Source organism: Salvelinus fontinalis, chromosome 9 (assembly GCF_029448725.1).
Source record: "Salvelinus fontinalis isolate EN_2023a chromosome 9, ASM2944872v1, whole genome shotgun sequence".
Classification (NCBI taxonomy): domain Eukaryota; kingdom Metazoa; phylum Chordata; class Actinopteri; order Salmoniformes; family Salmonidae; genus Salvelinus; species Salvelinus fontinalis.
This window is the reverse complement of record NC_074673.1, coordinates 60,025,283-60,031,625: the sequence shown is the minus strand read 5'-3', so window position 1 is coordinate 60,031,625 and position 6,343 is coordinate 60,025,283.

Sequence of the window (6,343 nt, the reverse complement as noted above, 5' to 3'; positions counted from 1 at the left end):
CTCGTAAAACTGACTATCTTACCGATCCTTGACTTTGGCGATGTCATTTACAAAATAGACCCCAACACTATACTCAGCAAACTGGATGTAGTCTATCACAGTGCCATCCGTTTTATCACCAATGCCTCATATACTACCCACCGCTGTGACCTGTTTGCTCTCGTTGATTGGCCTTCTCTACATATCCGTCATCAAACCCACTGGCTCCAGGTCATCTAAGTCTTTGCTATGTAAAGACCCGCCTTATCTCAGCTTACTGGTCACCATAGCAACACCCACCCGTAGCACACACTCCAGCAAGTATATTGCACTGGTCATCCCCAAAGCCAACACTTCCCTAGGCCGCCGTTCCTTCCAGTTCTCTGCTACCAATGACTGGAACGAATTGCAAAAATCTCTGAAGCTGGAGTCTTATTTCTCCCTCTCTAACTTTATGCATCAGTTGTCTGAGCAGCTTACGATCACTGTACCTGTACACAGCCAATCTGCAAATAGCACACCTGACTACCTCGTCCCCATAGTATTACTTACCCTCTTGCACCCTAGTAACTCTACTTGCACATCATCATCTGCACATCTATCACTCCAGTATTAATGCTAAGTTGTAATTATTTTCTCCTCTAGGGCCTTGTCTACCTCCCTACTCTTCTACATTTGCACACACTGTACATAGACTTTTCAATTTTCCTATTATTTTCTGTTATTGACTGTACGTTTGTTTATGTGTAACTCTGTTGTTGTTTTTGTTGCACTGCTTTGCTTTGCTTTATCTATCAGGTTGCAGTTGTAAATGAGAATTTGTTCTCAACTGGCCTACCTGGTTAAATAAATGTGAAGTAAAATAAATAAATAAAAATGTTACTCACTCACATTCTGACCATAGTTCTTGTGTGTTTTGCTTGTTTTAGTGTTGGTCAGGACGTGAGCTGGGTGGGCATTCTATGTTGTGTGTCTTGTTTGTCCATTTCTATGTTTGGCTTAATATGGTTCTCAATCAGAGGCAGATGTTTTGTGTTGTCTCTGATTGGGAATCATATATAGGTGGCTTGTTTTGTGTTGGGGATTGTGGGTGGTTGTTTCCTGTCTCTGTGTTTTCTCTGCACCAGATAGGGCTGTATCGGTTTGCCACATTTGTTATTTTGTAATTGTTGTAAGTGTTCACAGTATTCGTTTGTAATTAAACATGTTGAGCACTGGCTACGCTGCGTGTTGGTCCGATCCCTGTTACACCCTCTCTTCTCGTGAAGAGAGGGAAGGCTGCCGTTACATTAGGTGTGCAAGCGTTGCAAAATAAATGTAAACATACATGTTATTTAATTATTTAATCCAAACTGCTCACATGCGTCATCGAGTGTCAGCGTAGCCAGGCGCTAAAAAAGAAGTTGGTTCTATTTTTGACGCTTGACACGCTGCAAGTCTGCCTCTCCCATCTCCTCAGTGGTTTTTAGGAGCATATACCCACGTGGGTGATTGAAAGACGTACGTAGAGTTCCACATGTTTATTAAATGAAACTCACAAAAACAATAAACAGCAAATGAAACATGCAACAAATACAGATCCCACAACAAGATCCCACAAAAACCAGTGGGGAAATGGCTGCCTAAATATGATCCCCAATCAGAGACAACGTAAAACAGCTGCCTCTGATTGAGAACCATACCAGGCCAACATAGAAAATATTAACCTAGATAGGAACACCCCCAATAGTCACACCCCGACCTAACCAAGAGAGAATAACAAGGCTCTCTATGGTCAGGGCGTGACATGTTATGCACCTTAAAGTTGGTTGCCAACCGCCATATAAAGTCCAAAGAAGAAGAAGAAGACTGAAGGAGGAGCGATTACTAGAAACTAACTAGGTTTACCCTTTTATCTGTGGATTAATTGTTGGAGTAGAGGACCTTGTGCATTTCAGGTAAAATAACAACCCATTATTTATATACCAGGACAAATTAGCTACCAACAGCAAGCTAGCTTGCTAAATTGCCATCAGTGTTTAAAGTGTTCTGACCTGTCCACAAATTAATATAGTTGGTTTAGAGATCATTTTGATATTTCAACCTGCGTGTCCTGATTGCGTCTGGTGTGAATGGATAAAATCAACATTCGTGCAATGGCCTAGTCAGCATGTTAGAAAATCAAAGAAAGACTCTCGAGTCAGGAAAAAAAGTTGTTAAAAAAGAACGAATTGTTCGCAAACTAAACATGACCAATTCCCATCAGCATCACGGAGGCAGGGCGGTCTTTCAGCCGCCTGAAGTTGATTAGGAAAGCCGAGAGCATCATGTTGACTAACATTTTTTCTACTTTTCACCAAAGACCACCAGTGGGTGTTCCTGGAAGAGGTGTGCTTTTTTATGATTACAGAGTATGCCAGGGGTGAGTATAATTTGTGAAATGTTCCAACGGGAATCTGTTCCAAAAACTTCGTAAATAACAAGGTTGACATCAAACAACGCATACAAAGTTGGTTTAGTTATTTCCTGTGTGTCGGTATTCACCGGTGAACTCTATTGTGTCTCAATTAGTCTATTTGCTTATGGTTTTGCCTACACCTAGTGACCTGCTTTTTAAATTATATGAACAAAAAATATTCAATTTTATTTGGAACGGCAAGCCAGATAAAATTAAAAGGGCCTATTTATATAACGAATTTGAATTCGGAGGGCAGAAATTATTAAATATTAAAGCAGTAGACCTCTCACTAAAGGCATCAGTCATACAAAAATTATACTTAAATCCAAACTGGTTCTCTAGTCAATTGGTACAAATGTCTCATCCTATATTCAAGAAGGGCCTTTTCCTCTTTATTCAGAGTACACCTGCTCACTTTCGGTTGTTTGAAAAGGAAATAATCTCCAAAATATCTTTATTTTTTAAACAAGCCTTAGAAAGTTGGTTGCAATTTCAGTTTAATCCACAAGAAAGGACGGAACAAATAGTACAACAGTACAAATAGTACAAATATTGTAGTTAAATTCAAATATACTAATTGATTAAAAAAACTGTATTTATCGAAGACATTTTTTTTTTTAAAGGTATAATTTTAGTGAATGATATCATAAATAGGACTGGTGGAGTTGTCACACTTGCAGCTAACACAGACATATGGAAATGTTTGCTCTACCCAAAATTACAACCAATTAATTGCAGCATTACCACAAATGGAAGAGACAAGTAAGAAGGGGGAAAAAGTAAGGAACTTGTATGTCGGCCATGTATTAAAGAACATAAATGGTTAAAGAAAAGTGTGATAAATAAAAACATATACCAATTTCATTTAAGGACCAAAAAACTGACAGCTGTGCCATATAAATTGCAAAATAGTTGGGAAGAGATTTTCGATGTACCCATTCCGTGGCACATAGTTTATGAATTGATACGCAAAACAACGCCGGATTCAGAACTTTGAATTTTTCAATTTAAATTACTATACAAAATTATTGCAACTAATAGAATGTGATATGGGGGATACAATCTTCCCAGCTCTGCAGATTCTGCTGTGAGGAGGCAGAGTCATTAGATCATTTATTTTGGTATTGTCCATATGTAGTTCGTTTTTGGTCACAGGTCCAGGATAGGCTGAAGAATTGCAACATTTGCATAGAACTAACGCTACAGATAGCAATACTGGGTGATTTGAAATGCCTGTGCTGTGATGCTTCACAAAAGAATTGAACCTTCCTATTCTCATAGCTTCTACAGATTGTACATTAAAAATACAATTTTTTGCTAAAATAATTAATAATTCAATCAATCAATAATATAATAAATATTTTAGCAAAAAAAAAATATTTTTAATGTACAATCTGTAGAAGCTATGAGAATAGGAAGGTTCAATTCTTTTGTGAAGCATCACAGCACAGTTGAAAAATATATAGCAAATAGAAATCCAAAATGGATGATGTTGAGAGATAGATGGGAGGGGTTGAATGGAGCTGAAGGGTGGGACTAATAACAAGATAAACAATGTAAAGCATACGGGATCGGTAAAATGTATATAGGATCGGAACTTTTGTGAAATAGCACAGTTACAAATAGAAATCAAACTGGATGGACATCAGAAATAGAGGAAGGACTAAGAACAAACAAGAGAGAACTATTGTAAAGTAGACTGTGTCTGTAAAATGTGTATAAGATGTATAAATTGAAGGTAAAAGCAGAAGTGTTTATTAGTTTACTCCAATTGGGGGATCGGTGGTAGGGTTTGCAGGGAATAATAATAAAGGTATATTCTTTAAAAAAGTGTGTATGTATATATGTGTATATGTATGCATGCGTGTATGGATATATATATTTACCCCAAAAATATGGGGGATTGGAAATGATGCAGACAATTACATTGGAAGGAACATTCTTTCCGCAATATTAAGCTGATCCACCCCTTAAAAAAATAAAAAATGATTGCAAAAATAAAAAAACGTAATGAATGCCACCTCCAATATTTTATTTGCTAGATGGCTTGTACACTATTGTTACCGATGATACTGTATACACCAGCCAATACAGCCAGCTGGGTTCTCAGTACATCGCACAGACAGGAATAAGAAAAGTCCGTACAACAGATGTATGTTTCATGATTAACTACTTATGGTGTGATTGTGATAACGTACAGAAACTCAAGTCCTTTTGTTCACCCGACCTAGAAAACCTCACAATCAAATGCCGACCGTACTACCTCCCAAGATAATTATCTTCGGTTATAGTCACAGCCGTGTATATTTCACTTCAAGCCGATACCACGACGGCCCTCAAGGAACTACACTGGACTTTGTGCCAATTGGAAACCACATATCCTGATGCCGCATTTATTGTAGATGGGGATTTTAACAGAGCAAATTTTAGGAAAACGCTACCGAGGTTCTATCAACAAATTGACTGCAGTACTCACGCTGCTAAAACACTCGACCACTGCTACTCCAACTTCCAGGATGCCTACAAGGCCCTCCCCAACCCACCCTTCGGCAAATCAGATAATGACTCCATTTTGCTCATCCCTTCCTATAGGCAGAAACTCAAAAAGGATGTACCCGTGCTAAGGTCTATTCAGTGCTGGTCTGACCAATCGGAATCCATACTTCAAGATTGGTTTAATGACGCAGACTGGGATATGTTCCGGGTAGCCTCTGAGAATAACATTGACGTATACACTGACACGGTGACTAAGTTCAGCAAAAAGTGTATGGGGATGTTGTTCCTACTGTGACTATTAACTTCTTGAGAATACAGGGGGTGCTGTTTTCACATTAGCATAATTGCCTCTACAGATAAAACTGCCTCTTATTCAATTATTGCTGTTACTATATGCATATAACCATATACCATTGGATAGAAAACAAGCTATGGTTTCTAAAACCGTTCCAATTTTGTCTCTGAGTCAAACACAGGTCATTTCACAGCACTTTCCCTGAGCCAGAAGAAGATTGCAAGATGTGTATGCTCGCTTCAAAGCTCTGCCTATATATGGTCACGCGACCTATGACCCGAAACACACTTCCTTCTTCTTCCTCTGGGTGTCTGGAAGACGTCAGAGGAGAAATTTTTTGTTTATCTTGTACTGACGTGAAATAAGACCTATTTCTTTAGCGTGACCGACAACTTCCGGTTTCCTGAGATGCGCGTTTTAGAGAAGCCATTGACTTTTGTTATGCTGACGTTACGGATGAAAACTATCTCCGTGTCGAAGTTTGTTTGATACATGTGACCATATCACCGTAATGTATGTTTTTTCAATATAGTTTAATCAGATTATTAGAATTTTTTTGGGAGTTTTGCCGTGTTCCGTTCTTTGAGTTTTTTAACTTTGGACAGGGGCCGTGCCAGTCGACCAGTACCCAGGCTAAATGAAGAGGGGAAGTTGCCATTGTGAATGGATTGAACGACTCATCAGGACTAAGGACACCTTGATCAACATTCTGATGAAAGACCAGCAATAGTAAGACCCAATTTACGATGTTATTTCATATATCTGTCGTGCATGTGAACTGGTCGCGCGCGTCCAGCTGGTTCTGGCTGGCCTGGTTATGCTAATTTAGCGCTACATTTTGTTTTCGCTATAAAACATTTAAAAAATCTGAAATATTGTTTGGATTCACCAGATGTTGGGCTTTCAATGTCTGTACGCTGTGTATTTTTTCTGAAATGTTTTAAGACAAGTAATTAGTTATATAACGTTGGTCTCTGTAATTGTTCTAGCTGCATCAGCACTATATCAGATTGCAGCTGCAATGTAGAACTGTGATTTATACCTGAAAAATGCACATTTAAAAAAAAAAAACTATGCTATACCATAAATATGTTATCAGACTGTCATCTTAAGAATTTGTTTGTTGGTTAGTGGCT